Source organism: Mastomys coucha, unplaced genomic scaffold (assembly GCF_008632895.1).
Source record: "Mastomys coucha isolate ucsf_1 unplaced genomic scaffold, UCSF_Mcou_1 pScaffold21, whole genome shotgun sequence".
Lineage (NCBI taxonomy): Eukaryota > Metazoa > Chordata > Mammalia > Rodentia > Muridae > Mastomys > Mastomys coucha.
Window position 1 is genome coordinate 77725571 of NW_022196904.1, and position 16214 is coordinate 77741784.

The window sequence follows — 16214 nt, forward strand, 5'->3', positions numbered from 1 at the left end:
AAACAAGCTGAAAGTATATATAGATTGTACAATATTGGACCTATATCTCCAATTACCAAATTAGAGAGTACAATATTGGACCTAATTCTCCAATTACCAAATTAGAGAGAGACCATTGGATGACAATTAACAAATTTCTAATTCCTCATATTGTTGGATTTCAATCGCTCAGGATATGTTGGTAATATTAATTTTCATATTAAGACATTAAGAAAAAGTAATTGTCACTTACTGTTGTTTTTGTTGTAAGAGGTGGAATTAGATTTGTGTGGATTTGTTGAAAGATTATTTTCTTGCTTCATCTAAGGTGTAGTTTTGCTCTTATGTTGATGTTTTCCATCTATTATCCTTTGTAGAGCTGGATTTGTGGAAAGATATTGTGTAAATTTTGTTTTCTAATGGTATATCTTGTTTTCTCCATCTATGGTAATTGAGAGTTTTGCTGGGTATAGTAGCCTGAGCTGGCATTTATGTTCTTGTAGGGTCTGTATGACATCTGCCCAGGATCTCCTAGCTTTCGTAGTCTCTGGTGAGTAGTCTGGTGTAATTCTGATAGGGCTGCCTTTACTTGTTCCTTGCTCTTTTTCCCTTACTGCTTTTAAAATTCTTTATTTGTTTAGTACATTTGGTGTTTTGATTATTATGTGACGGGAGGAATTTCTTCTCTGGTTCAGGCTATTTAGAGTTCTGTAGGCTTCTTGTATGATCATGGGCATCTCTTTCTTTAGGTTAGGGAAGTTTTCTTCTATAATTTTGTTAAAGATATTTACTGGCCCATTACATTGGGAGTCTTCACTCTCTTCTATACTATCTATTATCCTTAGGTTTGGTCTTCTCATTGTGTCCTGGATTTCCTGGATGTTCTGGGTTAGGAGCTTTTTGCTTTTTGCATTTTCTTTGACTGTTGTGTCAATGTTTTCTATGGTATCTTCTGCCCCTGAGATTCTCTCTTCTATCTCTTGTATTCTGTTCGTGATGCTTGCATCTATGACTCCTGACTTCTTTCCTAGGTTTTGTATCTCCAGGGTTGTCTCTCTTTCTGATTTCTTTATTGTTTCTATTTCCATTTTAGATCCTGGATGGTTTTGCTCATTTCCTTTACCTTTTTGTGTTTTCCTATAATTCTTTAAGGGATTTTTGTGTTTCCTCTTTAAGAGCTTCTAGCTGTTTACCTGTGTTCTCCTGTACTTCTTTGAGGGTGCTATTTATATCTTTCTTAAGGTCCTGTATCATCATCATGATAAGTGATTTTAGATCTAAATCTTGCTTTTCCAGTGTGAATGTGTGTCCAGGACTTGCTATGGTGGGAGAATTGGGTTCTGATGATGCCAAGTAACCTTGGTTTGTGTTGTTCATTTTCTTATGCTTCCCCCCAACCCACCCCCGCCATCTGGTTATCTCTAGTACTACCTGCCCTTGCTAAATCTGACTGTAGCCTGTCCTTCCTGTGATCCTGGTTGGATCAGAACTCCTCAGAGTCAAGCTGTCTCTGTGTTTCTGTGATTCTGGGATCCTGTGACCCTGGGTTTGTTAGAGCACCTGGGAGTCTCAGCAGCTTTCTCTGGGTGTTGTGGGACTGCCTGCAGAGCTTGCATCCAAGGTCCGCTCAGGACACCAGCCCAGAGAGACTGGAAGGAACCAGAGCCACTGGGCTGGTGGAGTTCCTGTGTGCCTGGTCCTGCAGTTCCCAGTTATTCCTAGTGTTGGGACAGATGTTGGATCCTCCTCACCTCTGAACCCTAGAGTGTCAGAGTACCTGGGAGTAGAGCTTCCTCTGGGTGTTGTGGGACTGGCTGCAGAGCTTGTGCCCAAGGTCCGCTCAGGACACCAGCCCAGAGAGACCGAAAGGAACCCCCTTTCCAATGTTTTAAAATCTCCAAAAATATATATGACTCTTTCATCTTGTTAAGTATTGATAGAGTTTTATACATACTCTGGTTTAATCAGTGCTGTTAGAACTTCTCCCTAAATTTTCTCCTTTCCAATCCTTTCAAATATTGCATCCCTAACCTTACTATAAGACAAATTAGTCTTCAGTATTTTGTAATTGAATTCCACCTTTCCTTTAATTCGTCATTCTTTCTCTTTATGAATTTCTCATATACATACATATTTATTTGCATTTAATGCAAGGCTTTTTATTAGCAGATTCTCATGAATTTCTGGAGATTCCTTTCTTCCCTTTCTTTGAGCTCCTAATTTGTTCTACCCAAACTTAGCTGTCTAAGCATCTCTAGTCTTTTATTCCATTTATTATCTTTGGACAAATGTTCTAAAGCTCAAGTACATTTAAAGGTTGAGGGTAAATGTTCATAACACTAAACATGTGTGGTAACAGGGAGGAGTTATAGCATATGTATAGAAAAGACATTTAAATTTCAAATTGAAAATTGATACTGAGACCAAACAAAACTGATTTTTCAGGTAGAAGGATTGTTAATACTTGACTCTGTCTATATGTGCTATGTTAACCCATTACCGAAGCCTTCATTTCTTTCTACTTTGGGCCACCTGCTCTGATTCTTCAGTACTCAATGTGATGATTGTTTAATCTGATCACAGGCCTCCTCATTTTAGTATATTCTTTCAGAAAGTGTTCTCTCTGAATGCTTCGTCTCTATTACAATGGAAATCCTTAAAGAAACGTGCTAGCTGTGTCTTATTTACACTACTCTTCCAGAGTCTTCAATCCACTTGCTACTCAGTACATATGTAAATGGGTGGTCCTAGAGGTAAATATTTCAGGGTTGAATAAGAATAATGACAATAAATAAATAACTTGGATATCTGGACATATCAGCAGATATCTGGACAAATATAAAATGAATTTTTCCATCAATTTCACTCTGTATCCAAAGAGGACTCCTCTTCACAGTTCTGGATCCACATGTTCCTTCACATGCTTTATGTTCCACTTCTCACTTTTCTGAACGTCATTAGTTTAAGCTTAAGCAGCAGCAATACCCTTTATTTCTAAAAAAGAAAAGAAAAAAATCACAGCTGTGATTTTGTTTTCCATTGTTTTGTGAGTAATTGATTTTCATTGAATGGTACATAATAGAAAAATGCCACCACATCAGAGTTCCACTTTCAAATAAATGCTACATTATGAAAAGCAATTAAATATGAAGATTATAATCCTTTCATCAGCAACAATCTACATGTATATAATGTAGCAAGTTAGAGAAGATAATGGGATCATAATTGGCTTGGAAAATGAGGTTAGAGGAATAATACCATGAGACAGGCTTCACAAGGAATGAAGGAAACACATTTTCAAGGTCATTGGTGCAAAGAAATGAAAAGGTGGCCATTAGAGAGACTACTTGAAAGGTATGTTCCTTAGGGAACCCAATGATAAACTGAAATCAAGGCAAGAACAACCAACAATTACATGTAGAAGAAAGAAATTAACTAGTTATTTTTCCCCTGAAAAGCTGAGTGCCTTGTAAGTAATGGGTGCCAAAAAGAAAAAAAAAAATAGAGGCACCATAGTTTTATTGAGTAGCAAGGAATCCGAAATAGGAGAGAAGTGAACTCCCAAGGCAGATCAGTGAAGGGAATATCAGGAACAAGCGGCTGCATAGTTAGAATGAGATCATTAGAGGAACATGATTATAATCAAGCTACTTCTGTGCATGACAACAGGATCCCACATCTGCCTGAGACTGCAAGCTCTGAAGAGACTGCTGATTGAAATTGGGGAAAGTGGTAATAGTACATTAGATAAACAATTATGCTTTCAGTTAAGAAATGAGTGTGCCCCAGAATAGAGAGAGCACTGTTGTAGAAATGGGTTCAAATGGTAGTGTCTCCCTTGGCAGCTTGCATAGCACCTTCCTCTAATATAAAAACTAGTCCTCAAGAAGGAAGAATCCAGGTCAGTTCCAGACTGGTTCTTCTAAACCTGATGTACAAAGTATGTGGTGCCTTCAACATAGGGGTCTTAACTTCAAATTCAGGTGGCAACCAATGGTAATAGAAATAGCTCATGTTACTTTGGGAGCCTCTAGGACTCTGCTGACCAACAATTCAAGGTGAGTTTTTTTCATACTTGGCACTTGATACATCCATGTACTATTAATATCACTGGTGCACAAACAAGAGCAGTATAGACACTACCAATTGATATATAAAAAAGGGATAGGGAAAATTCAACATACCCCACCCCTAGATAAAGAGTTATAGGTTGTTGATGACTGTTAAGAGAGGAATGGTATCTTTTTTGTCTATTTTCTTTTTTCCTCTTTTTTATTGGATATTTTATTTATTTACATTTCAAATGTTATCCCCTTTCCCAGTTTCCCCTCCTCAACCCCCTTATCCCATTCCCTCTTTCCTGCTTCTATGAGGGTGCTCCCCCACGCAGTCACCCACTCCCACCTCATCGCCCTGCCATTCCCCTACACTGGAGCATTGAGCCTTCACAGGACCAAGGGCTGCTCTTCCTATTGATGCCAGATAAGGCCATCCTCTGCTACATATGCGGCTGGAGCCTTGGGTAGCTCCATGTGAACTTTTTGGTTAGTGGTTTAAGACACTATGGCTGATGCCAAGAAGTACTTGCTGACAGGAGCCTGATATATCTGTCTCTTGAGAGGCTCTGCCAGAGCCTGACAAATACAGATGTGGATGCTTCAGCCAACTATTGGACTGAGAACAGGGACTCCAAAGGAGCAGTTAGGGAAAGGACTGAAGGAGCTGAAGGGGTTTGCAACCCCATAGGAAGAACAACAATATCAACCAAGCCGACCCCCCCAGAACTGCCAGTGAATAGTGTCTTCTAATAACAAGGTCCCACACTGATCTCAAGAAGTCTGCTCTGGACACAAGTATATATTAGCAAACCTAAATGGACTCAGTTAATTGCATGTGTGTGTATGTCCATGTGTTCATGTGTGAATAATGATTAGAGGAGATCATTAATTTAGATGTAGTTGTGGGGGGGCACAAGAATGATTTAAATATGTAAATGCAGTGTTCATGTATGGCATTCTCAAAAAGACCGTGTGAAGTCATGGATATGGAAGAAGAGTCTAAAGCTTACACACATACACACACACACACACACACACACACACACACACACACATCCTTATTTCTACAAAATAAGTGCAGCTCTCCTTGAAAACTTGAAACTTCTCCCTGCAAAACATAAACTTTTACAGGAAACCATAATCAATCAAAATGCAACCTTGTGGAGCCCAGTTCTAACTGATACATCTACAACACAACCCCTACTCCTAAGGTTCAGGGATCATCACAAAGGGGGCAGAAAAATTGTAAGAGAAGCAAGCTGTCTTGTATGAGATCGTGTCTTCTAAAAATGTCCAGGAAGATATATACCCATGAAGTCTCAGCACATGGCTAAAGAAATTCTGAACAACAATGAAACCAGCAGACATACTATGCTGGCATGGAAGAGGAAAATCTCAGAATGCTAAACAAAGAATTATAGGCAAATAGGAAATGTTGAGAGTAGGAGAAAATATTCTCCTCCACAGAAGAGGACCTCAATTGGTTATCCAATGATAAAATCCTAAAATCATATCTATACAAGTAAAGTTTTACAAACTAATACTGTACTTATATATTTGGGGAAAATTATATATATATATGCATTATGTATAGTATTATATGATTATATAATATATTATATATAAATACATATGGTATATTTATAGAATTTGTGTAATTATATGTAATGTATTATATATTTATATAATTTATATAATTATATACAATTATACATGATATATATAATTACATAAATATATTGGATGTATGATATATAATTATAATATATAATATATTATATAGTTATATATATAAAATTTCCCCCTAAATATAGAAATGCAATTAAAATGAGGCAAAAGATCATAAATTTGAGAGACAGTAAGTTTGGTCATGGCTCCATGAGACCAGTCTCATAGGTAAAAAGAAAAAAAGGGGGAAATGGCATAAGTATATTTTAATTTCAAAAAAGTAAAAAATTATTTTAAAATGAAGTAATAATCCCTATGCATTACTTTAACTTTTCCAACAAAGGATACACTTAATTAAGATACAGAATTTCTTTATAACAGTGAGGAACTTCTTAAGGTTTGTTATAAGAGAATATTGTTTTTTATTGGTAGTGTCCAAAGACTTTTGTGCTGCTCCCTTGCCATTAACAGGAATGGCACCCAAGCCTACATTCATATATGAAGCTATAACTAACTTGCAACAAAAGTTCCCAACAATAACTGCAGAGTACAATGTATGCAAGTATTAATATGACAGGCAAAGTAAGATTCATGTCAGTGTTTTATGCCCACAAATTTAGGGAATCTCTGAAAGTGAATAACATACATGTATGGGCTTTCTTCAACATATTTCGAAGTATACAGTGATGTAGCTCTTCTATTATCGGACATTAAGAAACAGATCATAACCTTTAATCATTAGGTCTGATGGTCATTGGCTGTATGGTTAAGAAAACATCAGTTCCTCAAAGAGAGATGCCACAGGTCTGCTGACAAAGTAAAGAAAGAATTATGCAGTATAAGAGATTTAAAGGAACAAGCTCTGGGTTTGAATCCTAACTGCCATTTACTATGTATAGATAGTATAGTTTTTGACACTACTTCCTTAGCTGCCTCAGCTATAAAACAGGAAATTTCATCTCGATCACAAGTCTTTATCAGGCTACATTGAGTTATATTTGTTACGTGTACATCTGATATTATACTCTTAGTGAGCAATGCTGCCTGAAGATGGAAATGAAAATGTTGGATGTTGAAAAAGTTGTTGTTAAGAACTTATAACTGTACAAATTCGTAGAAACTTTTACCCAACTTCAGGTTCACCAAAATATGAGTCATACAAACTCTCACAGCCTTGTTTCCTTTGAAATACAAAAGGTATAATTGTCTGCAGTTGGCTAAGGTTCTTATCTGGAATGTGAAATTTGAGAAAATCTAAAATGCAGTCTTGAGTTGTTAAAATTTGATCTAGAAGTATAGTGTTCATCTCTATCAGAAAGTGACTTAATGGAAAGTACTTCAGCTCCAAATAGAAGTTTGGACATTAAACTTCGCAGCATGTCCCTGTGAGGCTGGTGCTGGAAGAGTACAGACGTTTTCAGGCTTGGGATAAGACTGTATATTTGGATAGTGCTTCTTCAGTTCTGCCTATCACTGTCCTCCCCATTTGTCTTTTTCTCCCTTTAAATAAGAGCAATTATTTTTTGAATATCTGAACTTTAAGCATAAAAATTTTACTGTAAATTACTCAGATAAAATCAAGCCATCATTTGTTACCCAAGTCATTCTTTTTTCAACAGAGAACTGTCAAGGATGACTTGGGTAGTTAATGTTCTTTTCTTACAATTTCCCAGTTTTTCTTGTAAATACAGATGAAATCAGGAAAGCGTGTGTAGAGCTAGGAAGCCTAGTCCTCTGGGTTGAGAAGTGATACCACTCACGCTCAGCCTTCTGCTTCCACCGTCGTAAGTTGGCAGAACATTGAAGTTCCTAGCACTATAAGTCATTTCCATTAAGACTGTTTCCCCTCTGAAAATAAAACACCTAAACTTGGAATGTTTCTTTCTATTTCACTGTCTTGAACTCATTTAATGTCTAAAACTATGGGAGGTATCTTAAAAGATGGCAGAGTCTCACAACATTGGGAATACGGAACCTGAAGAAGCCATATCCTGTAGTCAGACAGGAACATCAGTGGAGCAATATAGACACCAACCCACCCACAAAGCTTTTAAGCCAAAATATATCCTGTCTACAAGAAATGCAGGCACATGGGACAGAGCAGAAATGGAGGGAATAGTCAACCAATAACTGGCCCAAATTGAGAGCTATACCATGGGCAAAGACCAATCCTTAACACTGCTAATAACACTGTTATGCTTACAGACAGGAGCATGTTGTCCTCTGAAAGGCTCCAATGAGCAGCTGGCTCAGATAGATACAAACACCTACCATCAAACAGTGGATGGAGCTTGGGGCCTCTTATGGAAGAATAGGAGGAAGGATTATGGGCCCCAAGGTAGATAGGAACTCCACAGGAAGACCAACAGACCCTTGGACCCTGGGGCTCTCAGAGGCTGAACCACCAACCAAAAGGCATACACCAGTTGGACCTAGGCCTCCCAGCATATATGTAGTAATGTACAGCTTCTCATGGAGGTTATCCCTGAAGCTGTTGCCTGGACATGGGATATGATCTTCTAGCTGGGCTGCCTTGTTTGTCCTCCGTAGAAAAGGAAGTACCTAGCCTCTCAAAAACTTGAAGTTCAAGGGTGGAGAAATACCCAGAAGGCCCCCACCTGTTCAGAGGAGAAGGGTTTGGAGGAAGGATTGCTGGAGGAAGAGGTAACCAAGAGAGAGTCAGTGAGCAGGCTATAAAAAGAATAATTGAAAATAAAGTTAAATTTTAAAAAAATGTACCAATCACTTTTTAATATATTAAAAAACATATGACAGAGTCAGTTTAGGTGAGCTTAAATAAGACTTCACATTAATAGCAACCACTTTGACCAAGACAAATATCAACTGACAGAAATAAAACTGATGATGTTTACTTCTTCAGCAAGAATTGAGAAAGACTGCCAGAGAAGAAAGCAGACTGAGGTAATACAGAGACAGCAACTACATGAGTAAAGGAGGGGAGTGATAAGGCTCATAGTACTGGGTATTAAAGTCTATCTGGTCACATTAACCTGCTTGGGAAATGTTCACAAAGGATATTTTTTCAATTTTCAGAAACTAATGAATTTTTTTCCCAGGAGCTAAGTAGAAGTAGAAAAGGGGTAAACAAAACTATTTGTTCTCATTTTTAAGTGGAAGTTAAGAAAAAAAAGTTTAGAAAACTAAGACAGAAAGATTTTTGTGGTTAGTTCCAAGCTAGCCTGTGTTAGATTAAGATCTGACTTCAGAAATGAGCAAGTGAAGTTGGCTTGAATATAGAATATTCTAGAAATTGAGAATGTGATGCCCCAATACAGGAATAAAAGGAGGCTGGATTCAATTAGTGTAAATTGTATGTATGTTCTGATGTCACTGTGAACCTATGAGGGTCACATGTATTTAACAAAATAGTTTAAAAGGAAATACTGGAGAATGAAGAGTGTGGTCACTAAAGAATATTACCAAAAACAGTGGACAGGGAAAGAGCAGTAAATGATTTGGCTGTAGGATCTGACATTGGCAAAATCATGCAGAGTGCATTGCACAGGCAAAGTAAGAAGCTTAGGTTTGACCTGAGAATCATGCGATACCAAAAGAGGCTTTTATACAGGAATAAGATAGTCAGATAAGGTCACGGCTTGTCCCAGAAACCAATGTGCCAGTTACTTGAACATAACATAAAAGCCAAATAGAGATGGAAAATATTATTGCATACTGATTTAAATCCCACAATGCCTGTGCTAGTGTAGTCTCAACTCACTCTGGAAATGAAAGGGATCCAGAAAATTTATCAAAAACTAGGATTGGATACATAGTAAGATTTATATTTTAAGCTCTCTGATGCAGACTAACCTTAGAGAATTTGGATTCTGGACAAATTTGCAAAGTTGGTTCTTAAAAACACCAGATTGATAATTGCCATCAGGACTATTTTAGGACTATAGGATCCTAAACAGTTGAGGCTGAGATGTATGCCACCTTGCCAGTCATTTCTTCTGAGAAAATCTCAGTTAAGACTTAGGTACTTTGGTCATGAGTTCAATAGATTAAATGTATAGACATGCAAGAGAATATAAATGTGGAAATCTTGCTCTTTTTTTTCATGTGACCTATTGTATTAGCTACTTTTCTGTCACTGTGATAAACCATCATGACCAAGAGCCCTGTAAGAAGGAACAAGCTTATTTTGGCTCACAATCCCAGAGAATTAAGAGTCCATTGGCCATAATAAATACCGGTCTGTGACACATTGTGACAGGGAGGCATATAACCACACTCATGGTGGCAGGAGCATGAAGCTGAGAGAGCACTTGTTCAAACACAAAAGCAAAGCAGAAATGTTGCATCCTGCATAGCTTCAGGAGTTAACAAGACTAGACATTTAGAAAATGAAGAAAGGACAGACACACTGACACACAAAAGAGTTGTCATCAATTGTACTGGACTTTTTGATAGAGAAACTGCAGCCTCTGGAAGATCAGCATCTATTTTTATGCAGTTGAAGGAGGCAGAGTTGTTGCATAGAGCTGAACAAGAAGGTAGAGTTATTGCATAAAGTTAAACAAGGAGGTTGAATTATTATATGCAGCTGAACAAGGAGGCCAAGTATATGGTATACAGTTAGATCAAGGAGTCATGTTTAGCTAATTTCAGAAGAAGCAGGCTTTGTAGGGGAGCAATTTTCATGTTGTAAATATCTGGCTGTAGAAAAAAATGATAAACATTTTATTCTCATGCTGTCAAGATTTGCACTTGGGTAAGGGGAGAAGGCTTCACCATTTCCCTTGATTTAAAGCATTGGTGAACCTTGATATAGCTGTCCCCATGTCATGAGTACATATTTACACATACAAAAGGATATCTGTTGGCATCTCTATGACACATACAATCTTGGCCCTTTGAAACTTTGGAAGAATATGTATATGAGGACTTTAGAATTCAAGTGTTAGATTTTCTGAGGAGAGAGTCCAGTGAAAAATTCATGTACAAGTGCTATACTCAATGTAACAATGCAAGGTAAAAATGGAGCACAATAAAGGGAAATAGAAGGGAGAATATGTAGGTGATGACTCATACACAGTTGGAAGTTGAATTTGTACAGAAAATTGGAGAAGTGTTTCTTGAAGGGTTTTTAATTTGTCTTGCATTTAGCTATTTACATGTATATGTGTGTGTGTGTGCATGTGTGTGTGTGTGTTGTGTGTATGTGTGTGTGTTTGAACATGCCATGGCATAAGGCACTCAGAAGACAGCTTGCATTGGTTGGTTATCTATTTCTACCTTGGGATCTGGAGATTGGACTTGGCTCTACTGACCTATCTCATCGACGTTTCAATTTGTTTTTATAATCTATATGAACATGACTAAAACGTCAATTAAAGTACAACTGTATTTCAATGAAGAGAAGATAACCTCTATAAATCCTGGTTAAAGCAACATCATGAATGAACAAGTGTTAAAATTCTATCACACTTTTGTTTAATTTCACTTGACCAATGATAATTATGATCATATTCATAAAAGAGGTTATCAAAACATCATATAATATCCATGTAATATCTCATATTTGGACTCAATTTCCATGTACTTCCCTGTTAGGAACAAGTATTTCTCAGTTATATATAAAACAGGGCTTGGTACCTTTTTAAATAAATATAAAATTGCACAAAATATAATAGCGTAAATAGCTTTAAAAGGGGGTGGAAATAATATTACTTACATAAATTATAATTATGAGTCACAGAATTAAAAACACTTTATAAAATACTGCATAAGACCATAACCCCCAAGAGCTTTAGAAACCTGAGTTAGTGAATTCAATGCAAGAGGCATTAAGGTAGAAGTATTCTATCAGACTTGGACAATTCTCAAACCCCCTTTGTGAAATCTAAATTTTTCCAATTTGGCTGCTTCATCATATCTATGTAAATTCTAGGATTTTAGCAATCATTCAAATATTTAGAACTAAGTTGGCAATTTTAAAGTATAACACAATATTGTAATCAGAAGTATTCAAATTTGGTATTTCAAAAGTCATTGTCTTCTCATAGAATAAATGGAATTTGATACTATCTTAAATATCATGACAGATGGTTTCATCATTTCATAGCAGATGGTGAGATGATTAGGCTAAGCTCTGAAATTTTAAATACCAGAATATGAACATCTATCCAACAGCTAATGACATTGAAAATACCCTTTAGAAAGCCTGAATTTTGAGGATATATTTGTATAAAACTCAAATATTATACAACTCTGGGGAAACTTAGATTTTACTTAATATGTGTGACTCTTTTCATGTGGTTGGCTGAGACTTGTTTAGCTTGAGCATCAACCTAAATTTGCTATCTACACATACATGTTAACTCAGATTCTCAGTCTAAGAAGTTGGGTTCATGGTCCATAACTAATGGGTTTTGAGGGATAATTTGACAATTCAGCACACTGGAAATTTCTAATATATGTTACTGGAGAAAAGAGGTAATCATTCATCTCATCCAAGTATGATCCCTTAGAATACATACAATCCTTCACTTATTTCCATTCACTGCAAACCCCTTCCTTAAATGGCTAATAACAGAATGACTCAACATTTATAGCTGAATAGAAAATAAAATCTTTACAAACATTTTCTCATATTTCTAGACAGAAACTTATTAAAACATTCTCCAAAAATCAAAAGATAATAATGATAGGAAAAATTTTTATATATGAATTAATATGAAAGGATATATGTCCTACATTCTGAGTTTTTCAGGCAAATGGGTAGAACTAGAAAATATCATCCTGAGTGAAGTAACTCAGACACAAAAGGGCACACATGGTATGTATTTACTAATAAGTGGCTATGAGCCAAGAAAACGTACATAATACCCAAGATACAGTTCACAGAACTCAAAAAGGTCAATAAGCTGAAGGGACCAAGTGAGGATGCCCTTAGTCCCACTTGGGAGATAGAAAAAAGCAACCACGTGGGGGGAGGGAACCTGGGAGGGAAAGGGGATTAGAGGGGAGAGGGGAACATGATCTGGTATTGGGTGGGGGAAAAGTACTGAAGCCCTGAGGGCCAACAAAGAGAATGGAAACAGGCAACTTTAGGAGGAAGGAGGTTGGGGGGACCCTCCAGAATGTACCAGAGACCTGGGAGGTGAGAGATTCTCATGACTCAAAGGGAGGAATCTTAGTTGAAATGCCCAATAGTGAGAAGAAGGAATTAGTAGAGCCTACCTTCAGCAAGAAGACAGGCCAGCAAGTGAGGGATGAGGTTGCCATCATAGTCAAAACTCAGACCCATAATTGTTCCTGTCTGAAAGAACTGCAGGGATGGAAATGGAGAGGAGTCTAAAGAAAAGAAGGTCCAGCAACAGGCCCAAAGTGGGATCCAGCTCAAGGGGAAGCCCCAAGACCTAAGACTATTACTAAAGCTATGGAGTGCTCACAAAAAGGGACCTATCATGACTGCCCTCTGAAAGGCCCAACAAACAGCTGAAAGAGACAGATGCAGATGTTTGCACCCAACCAATGGACAGAAGCTGCTGACCCCTGTGGTTGAATTAGGGGAAAGCTGGAAGAAGCTGAGGAGGAGGGCAACCTTGTAGGAGGGCCAGTAGTCTCAATTAACCTGGACCCCCAAGACCTCTCAAACACTGGATCACCAACTAGGCAGCATACAGCATTTGATATGAGGCCCACAACACATATATAGCAGAGGACTGCTAGGTCTGGGTTTAGTCAGAGAAGATGCACCTAACCTTCAAGAGAGTAGAGAGCCCAGGGAGTTTAGAGGTCTGACGAGGTAGCTACATCCTCCTGGAGCCAGGGGTTGGGAAGGAATTATGGGATATGGAAAAGTCTGAGGGTGGACAGGGCAGGGAATAAAATCTGGAGTTTAAAATAGATAGATAGATAGATAGATAGATAGATAGATAGATAGATAGATAGATAGATAGATAGAGATAGAGAGAGATAGAGAGATAGATAGAGAGATAGATAGAGAGATTATAAAATAGATAAAAGATTTTTTAAAAAGAATATATATCCTAATATATAAATATTATCTTTTCAACTTTAATTACATTGCTGTAATAATTATTTTATTTGCTCCTCACTTTTATTGAATAAAGCAGAATTGTTTACGTAGGTGGTACACCTATTATAAAATCAGTTTAGTTTCTTAAAAAGCTAAAACTAGAACTAATATATAATCTAGCTATACCACTCCTAGGCATATACACAAAGATTTTCTACCCTCCTAAAGGCTAAATCAACAGGTATGTGTTGGGGACTGGTTTTGTGGACTGTGTATTCAGATGCTGATTTTTATGCCTAAATATAGATATCAGAAATTGAGCCTTGGCACCAAGAGGAGAGCCTATGACTAGCTTCAGCAGAAGACCCTAGAGTATTGGAGATGCCAATATCATGGGATGACCACCAAGAGCAGCAGCAGCCGTGGAGTAGAGCCAACCAAAGCCTATAGTGCTACAGAGGGCAGGGCTTGAAAAGTGATCACAGCCCTTTGGAAGAACTCAAAGATCATGTTTGTATACCTGATTTTGGAACTAGAAACTGTGAAGCTGAAGTTGACTTGGAGACCCCAAGATGTTAAGGAAGCCAGAGCTATGGGATATCTGCTAAGGAGAGCTGCTAACAAGGAGTAGAACCAGCCCAGGAAAAAGAAGTTTGTTGCAGTCAACAAAGATGAAAAGGAGTCGAAGTCTGAAGACTGCTTTTGACATCAGACATGGAAATTTAGAAGTAATAGCATGAGTTTGGAGTTTTCCCAGCTGATTTCCTGTCTCACTTTGGGGATTACTGTTAAGTAATTGGATAAATCTCAGATGAGATTTTGAACTTTGGGCTTTTAACATTTTTGAGATGGCTAGAGACTATGGAGATTTTGGAAGTTGGACTAAGTGTACGTTTTTATTATGCTACAGTTAGGTATGGCCCTCATAGAATCATGTTAACAAGCCTATGGGGTCCAGGAAGTAGAATGTGATGGTTTGTACATGCTTGGCCCAGGGAGTGTTATTAGGAGGTGTGGTCTTGTTGGAGTAAGTCTGACGTTGTTGGAATAGGTGTGTCACTGTGTGCATAGGCTTAAAGACCATCATCCTAGCTGCCTGGAAGTCAATCTTATCCTGTCTGCCTTCAGAGCAAGAGTCGGAACTCTCAGTTCCTCCAGCCCCATGTTCCTTCCTTGAGGATACTCGAAATAACCTTTGAACCTATAAGCCCAGCCCAAATTATATGTTGTCCCTTATAAGAAAAAGATTAAAGAATCAAAAAGAAGAATTTTCTTCTTTATATTGGTATATAGCACTGCTTTGGGATTAGCTAATTTTTAATAACTGAGGAAGGGATAGACTGGAGTGACCAGGGCATTTTGTAAAAATTGAGGCAGAAAGTAACACTGTAAGATTTAGTCGAAGCCACCTATTGCAGGAAAGAAGACACCTTGCTTTATAGACTGTGTTGTAGCTTGAAGTACTTATAGAACAAGACCAACATTTACTTTTCTCTCTCTTATTTGATGTTTTACCAGGTCAACTGAAAAGCTGGATACTTTTCTCTATTTATAGTTTATTTCACTCCCAATTTAAGATAATTATCTTAAGTATTTCCTCTATGTGCATTAATATAGCAAGACCAAACAGTGTTATGATTTTTACTTAACTCACAAACATACATTGGAAATCTGAAAAGCCGAAAAATATAGTGTATTTGGCAAGATAAAGTCACGAGTTCTATGATCTTCTCTTTCTGATCTTCCGTAGTTGTTGTTATCATTTCTTATCTTTTATGAAAAGGACTGTTTCTTGGAGATTTGCTTTAATTTCACATCATCGAAGAATGTCTTATCTCCACCCGTTTCTCGAGGTTCTTTAAGCCAAAAATACTATTCTAGATTAGGAGACTTTAAAGTACTGGGAAAATATTGTGTCCTTTCTTTCCTACCCCTATGATTTCTGTTGAGAAATCTATTGTCATTGAGCTATTTTTTCATATAAGCAAAGTACCAGGTACTTCTTTCCTGCTGCTCTCACTAATTTATCACTAGTTTGCTTTGATAGTTTTGACTGTGATCTACCTTGACATGAACTTCTTAGATTTATACTTTTTTGTTACTATTATTCTCTCATATACTACAACCCTACTGCAGTCTCCTCTCCCTCTTCTCCTCCCAGTCCAACCCCATCACACCTCCCCTCTCCCTCAGATACACCTCTCTTCCTTTCCCTTCAGAAAAAAAAAGATGGCCTCCCAGGGATAGCAACATAATGTACATATCAAGTTGCAATAAGACTAGGCACCTCCTCCTATATTCAGGCTAGAGGAAACAACCCAGTAGGAGGAAGAGAAGGTTTAAAAGAGTCAGAGACAGGCTTGGCTCCCACTGTCAGGAGTCCTACAGTAATGCCAAGTTACACAATCCTAATATATATGTAGAGGCTTAGGCTGTATTAGACCCATACAGGCTCCCTGATGAGCCTTGGGTCTCTATGAGCCCCTGTGATCCCTGGTTAG

The 16214-nt window shown here is 37.6% G+C and overlaps 1 pseudogene; it reads right to left on the minus strand.

The window, feature by feature from the left end:
- LOC116101288 overlaps positions 1–12978 on the minus strand; it is a 110341-nt pseudogene extending 97363 nt beyond the window's left edge.
- Between the last annotated feature and the right edge of the window lie 3236 nt (positions 12979–16214).